Source organism: Monodelphis domestica, chromosome 5, assembly GCF_027887165.1.
Source record: "Monodelphis domestica isolate mMonDom1 chromosome 5, mMonDom1.pri, whole genome shotgun sequence".
In the NCBI taxonomy this organism is placed as follows: domain Eukaryota; kingdom Metazoa; phylum Chordata; class Mammalia; order Didelphimorphia; family Didelphidae; genus Monodelphis; species Monodelphis domestica.
Window position 1 is genome coordinate 262,782,721 of NC_077231.1, and position 11,229 is coordinate 262,793,949.

General features: G+C 35.9%; 1 pseudogene; it reads left to right on the forward strand.

The window, feature by feature from the left end:
* The first annotated feature begins 2,803 nt into the window (after positions 1-2,803).
* On the forward strand, positions 2,804-4,075 carry LOC100617867 (kelch-like protein 5; annotated as a pseudogene).
* The last annotated feature ends 7,154 nt before the right edge of the window (positions 4,076-11,229 follow it).

Here is an 11,229-nt window from a genome sequence, read left to right on the forward strand (position 1 = left end):
GCATGGTTGTTGGATAGTCCAGGGTGAGGAAGTCCCAGTCACTGAACCAGGTTTTAGAGTGAGACTGCAGTAGTAGAGACATGGTATTAAAATCCAGAAAGTCAGAAGTACATCCAAGGAGGAAAATGTTTATTAGCCAATATAAATTCATTACCATTTGTAATTGGCTAAATTTGGATTCATGTATACAGTACTATTTACATAAATACATGAAGTATATTAAAATCCCCCAAAGTATTAACATATTCTCATACTGTAATCTCACTTTATGTCCTTAAAAAATCCATTATTTCACTTATATGGTTTCTTCTTCCATTGCCACAGATCACAGCCCACCTTTGCTTTAGGAGACATTCTTTATGGATCACTGCAAGCAAGGGAGTTCATCACCTCACATTTGACCTTCTGGTGATGAGTTTTTTCTAACTGAACTAAACTAGTCTACAGACAATTGAAATATAGCCTGTAAGAAGGAATTCTTTGTTCTTTTTTTTTATATAATGGGGATCTGGAGGTCATCTTATCATAAAGATGTGTAGGGATTAACTAGCCCACAGTGACAGGAAGTAGAAACCATAGAGACAGGAAGGAGGAACCGTAGAAATAGGAAGTGAGGTAGAAAAAGAGTATAAAAAGGGCCAGTCAGTTGGTCTGTCTGGCAGTTTCTGACAGTTAGGTGCTGGCAGTTGCACGGAAGTTGGCTACTGAGAGTGTGTTGAGTTGGTGGTTTGTGTTTAGTTGCTGAAATATAAAAAGTGGCCAGTGCGAGGACTGAGAAGGGCTTTTGACTTTTTGATCTTATTAGGGTTGGGAGGTGGTTGGCCATTGGGAACTGGTCATTGGGAGTTGGTTGCAAACAAAATTAATAATTAGATTAACTATGATTCTGAGTAATCTAATTCAAATTCTGATTCTTTTCTTGTCTACCAAAATGGCCTATTTATCCAACAGAATTTTACACAGTGGCTTTATATAGCACTGTTCCTAGCCATATGCATACTGATAGGAGGCCTAGCATTCTAACTATTTCTCAGGAAAAAACAAAATGATAATTTGTTCAGCCTCAAAGCTGAACTAAAAGTTCATGTTGAAAAAAACTCAAGTGACCTTGAGAAGAAGCTGGAGAAGACTTTGGGGGATCTCAAGACTTATATAAAAAGCATTGAGAAAGGCTTAAAAATCCCCAAAGTAAGAAGAGAAATTTATCTCTCTCAACACTCCCTCATCATTAGAGCCGACTTAATCTCTGTGCAGTCCTGCTCCATGCATTTCTATTCATACTCAAACCCCCTCAACTCCTCCTCATCCTGTTTTAACTATTCCTAAATCTACTCAAACTCCTCCCACCCAATCTATTTCCCTGTCTACATCCATCACCTATTCTGTGAAAACTCAAACAAAAAAACAAGAATCAGAAACCAAAAATAATTCAGCCATATATCTATTCCCCTTAAAAGAAGTACCCACCTTTAATAAGAGTGGAGATAGAATTTCATTAAGGCATCATATACCCTTCACCTCCCAAGATATTGATTCAAGCAAAATATTCCTTCTTTTGAGAATGAGCCAATTATGATTATTAAAAAGCTAGGGAGGATTTTTCACACAAATGATCCCAGATGGATTGATATTGAAAATTTGCTCCAAGCTTTTTTGACATAGAGAGAAAAATAAAATCATCTTTCTTGTCAATCACGCTCAGGAAAGTAAAACAGTTCATTGGCCTCTACAAGACCCAAAATGGAACCCCTGCAATGAGCAAGATTACACAAGACTATGCCAGACTAGAGAGGCATTATTATTAATAGCAATCAGAGGTTGCTCTGATAGGACTGGTACTTGGACGAAATTTGAGAATCTTAAACAAAAACCCAATGAAAATCTGTCCCAAATTATGAATAAACTTATTGAGCTGGGAGGTAGATATATAGAACTGGATCTTGCCAGAGAAAGGTATCTCAGACTCCTAATTTAACCCTTACATTTTGGTGAAGGAGAGGGGCCCATCCTGCTGGAACCAAATTTCTTGCCCTTCTCCCTTCCTCCTCAGGGCCACTGATAAGAATTGTTTTTTTTTGCATAGTCCCCCTGAAAGGGACAGAAAAGGGCTGCTGTGGTGATGCCACTGACCTGACCCCCATCCCATCTCCCAGGCTTAGGTTTCCCAGAGAGGAAGAAGTTGTCAAGGAGTCAGCCTCCAGACCCTCCCCTCCTTGGCCAGAGTGGAGGGGGGGGCCTGAGGAGGGGCTAAAAAGCATCCCCTGGCTTAAATATTCCTTCCCACTTCTTCCCTCCTCCCTCCTTTCCCCCTGCCCCCGTAGTAAGCAAAGGAAGATTGCAAAATGATTCTGCAAAATGAACTGCATTAGATTGACAGGGACATGTGACAGAGAATCACATGGGAGCCTGGGTCAATATTCTAAAGTCCCAACTTAAAAAATCAGACTTCTGGGGGAAGTTTGGAGGTAGCTATGATTTCAATCTTTCTACAAGTTTTCTGGCTCTTTTAGGAGATACCAGCTTGAGAGGAGAAAACCTGCTTGAACTGGCTGCAGGCAGCTAGTTTGAAGACCAAAGAAAGAAACATCAAATCTTTTCTGGACCTACTTTGAACTTTTCCTCTGGGATCTTGGCTCATTTACTGGACTCAGTTGTGAGGTTCTGTTTTGGAGGAACTTAACTTATTTAGCCTAGATAAGTTAGCCATTAGGATATTATTAAGGGAATTTAGGTTTGGGGATAAGATTAAGAACTTTTCCTTCTCCCTTGTTACCCTCCTTACTCTCCCTTTCCTCATCAATAAACATAAAATATTTAGATGTTTCCCTCCTGTCTCCTTCTCTTAATCAATCCCATATTAACACCTCCCACTCAGTCCCCCCTGTTTCTCCTTTTCTTTGCCTTCCTCTCTTCTTACTCCCCTCCTACTCCATCCCCCTCAGTAATGCCAGGTGCCTCAGAAGCAGGACTAGCAGTCAGACATTGTCATCTTGCCATAATATGGAACCATATTCATCAGATGAGTTCTTCCATGCCCTTAACCATGCTGAACAAACATTTAAAAAGATGGAAAACTACTTGAGACACAAACAATTATGTGATGTGATTTTAGTTGCTGGAGATTAAAGGATTCCAGCTCACAGATTGGTACTCTCTGCTGCCTCTGATTATTTTGCCACCATGTTTACTAATAATGTAAAAGAAGTAAGACAAGAAGAAATCAAAATGGAAGATATAGAGCCAAATTCACTTTGGGCTTTGGTTCAGACTGCATATACAGGTCATCTTGAATTAAAGGAAGATAATATTGAGTGCCTGTTATCTATAGCTTGCCTTCTTCAACTCTCTCAGGTTGTAGAAGAATGTTGCAAGTTATTAATGAAACAACTTCATCCATCCAACTGCCTTGGAATTAGTTCTTTTGCTGATGCACAGGGTTATACAGATTTGCACAAAATGGCTTACAATTATACTATGGAGCATTTCATGGAAGTAATTAGAAACAAGAATTTGTGTTATTACCAGTGAAATTTCAAAGCTCTTGGCAATTGATGATATGAATATTCCTAATGAAGAAACAAGACTAAATGCTCTTAATGGGTCTGGCATGATATAGAGCAGAGACATAAAGATATTAGTAAACTTTTGGCTTGCATTAGGCTCCGTCTTCTTGCTCCACTGTTCCTTGCTGACATGGAAAATAATACACTCTTTTGGAATGATATTGAATATCAAAAGCTTATTATAAAAGCAATGAAATACCATTTGTTGCCAGAGAGATGAACCATGTTGCAAAGTCCTCACAAAACCTAGAAAGTCAACTGTTGGCACATTATTTTCAGTTGGAGGAATGGATTCAACTAAAGGAGAAATAAGTATTGAAAAATGTGATCTTTGAACAAATATGTGGACTCCAGTAGCTTATATGAATGGACGGAGATTACAGTTTGGTGTTCCTGTTTTGGATGACAAGATGTAGGTTGGTGGTGGTAGAGATGGACTGAAGACTTTGAACACTGTAGAGAGTTACAAGTCCAATTCAAAGATAATAGAAGAAGTCTTCCCAACTTGGTAGATAGACCCAGTGACTCCATGGACAGAACATTCAAGAATCAATTGTCACCTCTTGGCCATGATGAGGTATAATAATGGGGTTTTAGTAGACAAAGTTTCTCCCTCATGATAATATAAAGAAGAAGCATCTCTCCAATAGTAGTGGTAATAAGATGTTATTTTTTATTGATCTATAAAATTTTAATTTTAGTGACATAGGGAACTGTTGGTGAGAAAAATCACTTTTGATAATGGAGATGAGTAACATTCCTTGAAAATTTGGGAACTATGGTCTTAGTTTCTTAGGGCACTCATACATTAAGTGGTTTGACTTGAATCCTACAGCCAGTATATATCAGAAGCAGAATGTGAATCTAGGGTCTTTTTGCTCTGAGGTTAGCCATCCATCCACTCCACCATGCTGCCTCTCAAGAAAATAAGTAATAAGTAATAAATTAAAAGGTAAGATCTGAGTTTAAGTTGTGCTTTCACCATACTGGCTATGGTGACCCTGGGCAAATTGCTTAACCTCTCAGTGTGCAAGGCAATTCCTTAAAAATAAGATGTAGAGGGGACAGCTGGGTAGTTCAGTGAATTGAGAGCCAGGCCTAGAGATGAGAGGTCCTAGGTTCAAATCTGGCCTCAGAAACTTCCTAGCTGTGGGATCCCAAGCAAACCACTTAACCCCCATTGCCTAGCCCTTGCCACTCATCTGCCTTGGAACCAAAACATAGTATTCATTCTAAGGTGGAAGGTAAGAGTTTAAAAAAAAATAAGATTTACAACTGTTGCAGATCTTACTGGGTAGGAGGTGTTTTCTTACCAGGATTTCCTTAAGCCACTGAAATGACAGGTCCAATCCAGAAAAACAAAGTAAATTTTTTTAAATCTTGATTTGTGCCTTTATAATATTATTAATTTTATAGCTAGCACATTTTATAAATTAAGGTACAAATGGATACTGATAAGTAAAATGAGGCAAATCAATGAAAAATTACTATTTATGATAGCCTTATATTTCATAATCATTTAAAATAAGCCTATAAGTTCCTATTTAGACAAGAATGAATTGCTTGGCTCCAGAGTTGAAGGCATATATTTAATTCCCTGAGTCTTTGCAATGAATAAACTGATTCTGAATGTGATTTCTGTTATTAATAATGTTATAAAATTCACAGAGGAATGAACTGTTCTGAATTTTTTACTCAAATTGAATAAGATTCACATATCTACTCAATTATCACCAATTATGGATCTGGGAGAATTAATGAAGACCTTGGTAATTAATTATTTCTTGATGACATATAAAAATCTAGGATTATTTTCGCATTTATACAAATGAGTAAATAAACTCCCAGTAAAGTTAGATGACTTTCCCAAGAACCTAAGCTAGAAATATAAACCAAGACCCCCTAAATCTCAGACCTAAGTCAAGATTAAAAATGATACTGTGTTTCTAGATTCATAAATACTGGCTTCTAACATGAATGTTTCTTCACTGACAAGGCAAATACAACAAAGAGTATTGGATTGGTTTTTCTAGTTGCTAATTTCCATTAAATAATTCTATCATACATACATATGAGCCTTACTAATCTGTTGTAAACAAAATCATACTTGCAAAATCTATTCCCTTTTCTCTGGATATTTATGTTTCAGGTAGATGCATAAATAAACAAAAGATAAGTCATTATTTGGAGCCTTGTCAAAACTAAGTCTATGGACTTTATAATTTTCTTCCTCTATATTCTATAATCACTCTCTCCCTCCTCCCTTTTGACATGGAAGTGTCCTTTTTGTTTTAGTAACACAGCAGATAAAAATTTGCTTCCACATCCATTCCACTTATTAAGTTCTAAGTAAGTGATTTGTCTTCATTTCTGTCACCACATGATTAGTTGGTCTTCTTTGCATATGAGAGAGCCAAGCCAGCTGTAGATTTGGATGATTAACCTATCCTTTTTCACTCAACTTTTGACATTCATACTAAATGAAAATGACTCACATCTTCTAAGGCTTTGGGGGGGAAAGCACTATAACAAATCAAAGTCATGACACAAGGCAGGTTCAAGACTAATGGGAAATTATTCTAAGCTTCAAAGAACTAATTTTAGCCCTTCTGAACTGATTGAAAGTTAACCCTATATGGATTCAATATTCAATTCAGAAGAATTTCATTAGTGAGCAGTATTCTTTCCATAATGAAAGGCACTTTTCCCTAATTCTATGCAATTTTCATTCTTTGGGGGATGTTGGAGATCTCAGCTTTTTTGGAGGATGTAATAAGGTATTTTCATTGTTTTAGGACACTAGAGGGTTACAGTAAAAGTAAGAAGTCCCCCTATTCTCAGACTCTTCAGTACTGAAATTAAATTCTTGAAGTTTCTAGGATAACGAGCAAGAGGTTTCGTACTACATGATACAATTCATTTTAGTTGTCTACTATGTGCCAAGGATACAAAGACATAAAAAAGACTTTAGCCTCAAAGAGGTTATATGTTTCTCAGAGAAAAAACATGTACAGACAAGAAAATGCCATATATATTTTTCCATATATATTTTCCACATGTTTATACATTTCCACATATATTTTTCTATTATAGATTTTCTTTCTTTTTCATTTGACAGGCATTTATTAAGCATTTACTATAAATAAATATATCATACATTTCCATATATTTCACATATATTTTCCATATATCCCACATATATATATTCGATACATGTATGTGCTTATATGTGTATATATGTATATACATATTTGTGTGTGTGTTTATACACATATATGTAAAAGAGATAGGTTTTTGTGTTGACTAAAATACAGCCTCAAAGTTGCTACTGGCCATTGATGTATCTAGATATTCACAGGAAAGGCAACAATATCAGCCCCGGAGTTAGAAAACCATTATTTTGCCTCCTTCCTTAACGTTTATTGTAGCTTAAATTCATTTTCATAAACCATGGAGGGTCCTGGTAATTTCTAGCCCTGTGAAGAGTTGTTTGTAGAAGATAATCCTCTGTGCTTCAAACATGAAGACCAAGAAAAGACTTAATTTTAGTTTGGGGATGTGTTGCCTGAGTTTTGTAACCTAGATGTGATCTGGCAGTGATTAAGTGCCAACAGCCAGTCCATGCCAGGGAGAGGCTTCTAGGTTCCAAATCCAGTTAAGGCAGGTGGCCTTAAAGAGATATACAGATGACTCTGTAGATCATAAGGGATAAACACTAGTAGAATGATATGCCCAGAAAATAGCAGAGTGCCTTAGAAGATGTTAGGAGGCAAAGATAAACAAAAGTGTAGCACCTAGTGGAAGATCATCAGAAGAGTAACTCCCTGACTCAGTCGCAAAGAGGATATAAATATAAGAAATCATTGCTCTTCAAGTCAGAATTGTCCATCCACATACTTGTCCTTTTAAAGGTTATTCTAGCCACATACAAATTCAGGTAGCTCCCATTACATTGGAAAATCTGCTTTTTGATTGACTTAATAAGAAACTTCTTGACTATGGCAAGGGCTGGACTCTAATTTATTATCTGAGAACTAGTCTAGGCAATCTCAGATTACTCACTGTACTATTACTAAAGGTAAAAAAAAATTCTAAAGAATGACCACTTTCTCATAAATCACAATATCCTAGAAAATGCCTGAAATTTCTTAGAGGAAAAATATGAATACTTTCCATATGAAACAATTATAAAATGATATTGTCACAGGACTAGTCCTGGACTTATTTCTAAAGGAATGTAGTTTGTCTATGATATCCTTCCACCTCCTTTTCTGCACCTGAGGGCTACTGTAAGTTTAAAATGACTACCTGTTGCCATAGTTGTGTTTATCACTATATCCCTGTATCCCCATCTCCCCTACTGGAAAGAAAGCTCCTTAAAAGTGATAATTGTTTATCTAGTCACATCTTTCTCCCTTTTTTTCTATCACAAGGTCTCAAATGTAAAAGGCAAATAATAAATTTGTAGTCATTTAAATTGAATTTTTTGGTTAATAGTTCAATATAGTGGAGGAAACTGAGGCTGAAGGCCCATTCTTAGATAATAGAATTAGAATTCAACACTAAGCCATATTAAAATAGTCAACTGAGAAATAAGAATAATTGCTTTGCCTGGGGTCACACAGATAATAAGGTCATAAGATAATAAGACCAGTGATGTTTCCACCATACAATCTAGAGCTGTGTAAGCCTCAAATTATTCTATAAATGTGAATTGCTATTATTAAAGTCAACAGAAATGCATTGGAAAAGACTTTAAAAACTATACTTGCATGAAAATGTTTGGCAATGTGAAACCAACATGACAAGAATATAGCTGGTGCCAACTTAAAGGTCTACACAGAAATATTCAGGATTTTTTATAGAGGTTGAGAGGAACAACCACCTACTCAAAAGAATCTTGAATTCAGCTTTAATGTGGCAAAGGCTTTTTTATTTTATTCTTGGGAGAATGGGTACTCAGGAGCCTGTTTTACAGGTGTTACAGCCAGCAAGCAAGTACCAGGAATGGGAGTTTGCTGGCTCCCATTTATTAACAAGAATTAGTCCTTCTTCTCATTCTACTGAGCATTTGAAAAGAATTTCTGATTTCTAGAGAGTTATAATCTAGTCACAAGAGTCAGCTGATGAAAATGTAATTTACAACCCCAGTCATTCACATTAAAGCAAAGCAACTTCACCTGTTAGCCTCTTAAAGGTGACTAATCTATCATGTATTCCTCATCATGTCCTGCTGACATGGATGTGGGGAAAAAGAACTTGAGGTAGAAACATGAAACTTAACTCAATTTTCTTTTCTTCTTACTCGATTTAGAGCTTATGAGAGGAGTTCACCATCTTGTCAGGACCTGTTCTTCACAGAAGTGATATGATAGGGCCTCTTAGATATGCCCTTCATAGATTTTTTAACAGCTCCCCAATATTGTATAGTGTATTCAAATGATATCATGTATATTAAGTACTTTGCCAAGTTTAAAGCACTATAAAATGTTCATTGTCATTGTTATCATTCTTGTTATAACCTTATATTCAGCATAGAAATAAACAAGGGGAGACATTTTGCTATTCTTTTCAAATGCTCAATAGACAATTGCAGAGGAAAGGGATAACCAAATGATTACTTTTTGTAATTAGTTTTTTAAGTCTTCAGTAATTTTTCCCAATTACATGGAAAAATTTTATTCATTTTTTAATAGTTTGAGTTCCAAATTCTCTCTCTCACTCCCCTTCCTCCTCTCTTAGACAGTAAGCAATTTAACATAGGTTATAAAGGTGTTGTATTCATCAAGTTGTGGAAGATGTAAAAAAAAAAAGAAACGACAGTTAAATTAGTGTGCCTTGATCTGTATTCTAACTCTATCCATTCTTTCTCTGGAGGTGGATAGCATTTTTCATCATGAGTCCTTTGAGATTGGGTTAGATCATGGTATTGTTTGTAATTAAAAAAAATTTAAGCGTTGGGATGCAAAGTGATTTTCACATCTTCAGTGTGACTCCAGCAGCAAACAGGATAATGGGGATGATAATAGTCTTCATCCTGTTCTCACATTTTTTTCTTCTGCTAAATATCCATATTTTGGAAACTTTTCATTCCATGTAGACAGGAGTTTATGGATATTTGTTATACTGACTCTTAATTAAAATAGTACTCCTGAGTTTGTGAGAGTCAATGTTATGTTGAATGACTATTGGAACAATGGATTTGTCTCACATGATGTTCCAGTTCCAATGCAATTTATTTGTTCAATTTCAGGGATATGTTGGGGGAGTGGGATATTTGTAGTATGGAGATTTATTGTCTGTTATTTTATGAAGGATAGCAAAGTTCTGTTGTATAATAGTGATCATTTGATCTAATCCAAGTACTGCAAAAGTAGCAAATTTTTGCAACCCACAGCAATATGTTGCATAGTCTCTGCTATTTTGTTGCTTCATTGATCAATAAATCTTTGTTTTTTTATGCATGATCTTTCTCAAATTTCTGTAGCACTAATCTGGTCTTTTACTGCTATCATAAATCGTTCCATTTCTATACTGGCTATATCTTTTGTTAAACACATATTTAATTTTATAACAATTTTTTTCTGGGTAAGAAAAAATCAATATATTGATTAGACTAGCATTAACCAATAAATTTACTAGTCAGCGATTTAAGATCAGGAAGTCCCCTCCCACTATCTATAAATACACAATTTTGGGAGCTCATTATTCAGCCCCTCCCTTGGATATCCCAAGACATCTCTAACTAGTGAATAGCCAATGAGGAGCTGATCCATCTAAACTCTCAATTCTTCATTATTTCCTGGATGACAACAGTCATTTACTTAGTTCTATGCCTCTAATATACACAGTCATGAGTATCCTCTAATGATTGGGATAATTTCTTTTATATATTCTATGCCTTTAACTTTTATTATGCATTTTTTTGTCTCAAGACCCAGACTATTTGATGCTCATTTCTTGCCTTTTTTCCTTTTTTCTAGGCAGCTTTTTTTGGGCACACTTTGAGCATACTTTGAAAGGAGGAAATAATGAAGTAATTTTCACACCAAGGCTCTTAGAGAAAGACTAGGAGAATTCTTACCACCATTGGTTCAGAAATTTTTTCTCTATCTCTCAACATCATTGAAAGTTTTTCCACTGCAGTACAAAAGAGTGATCAACATGAAGTGAAGAGAGATCAGTTGGCACCTTCGTGGAGGCTGTCGATAAGTGATACACATGGGGAAAGGGGGAATACAGGCATTAGAGCATGGAAAACAGCAAGGAAAACAGACAATCCTAGAACCAGAGCTAGCACTTAGCTTGAGTCTTTATCCCTCCAACCTTTCAGAATTACATTCTGGCTAACAAGAGGAGACTAGACTTTCACTCCCACAATTATTCATTTGGAAGAGTCTGTTCTCCAACTTATTCCTATCCTTTTCCCTTCCTTGTTTAACTCCTACTTGTCCCTGTGTTTATTCTTTCCTTCTACTCTCTGTCATCTCTCATTTCTTTATTCTGTAGCTTTTATTTTCTCTTATATATCTGTCCTGACCTTCCATCTTAAATGAATCATTTTGTATTTGGCATTCCTCACTACAAAACATTTTAGAGGTCTTCTTTGAAATAATTACAGCTATTTCAATAACACTACACTCAATTCTCTCTTGTAATATTAATA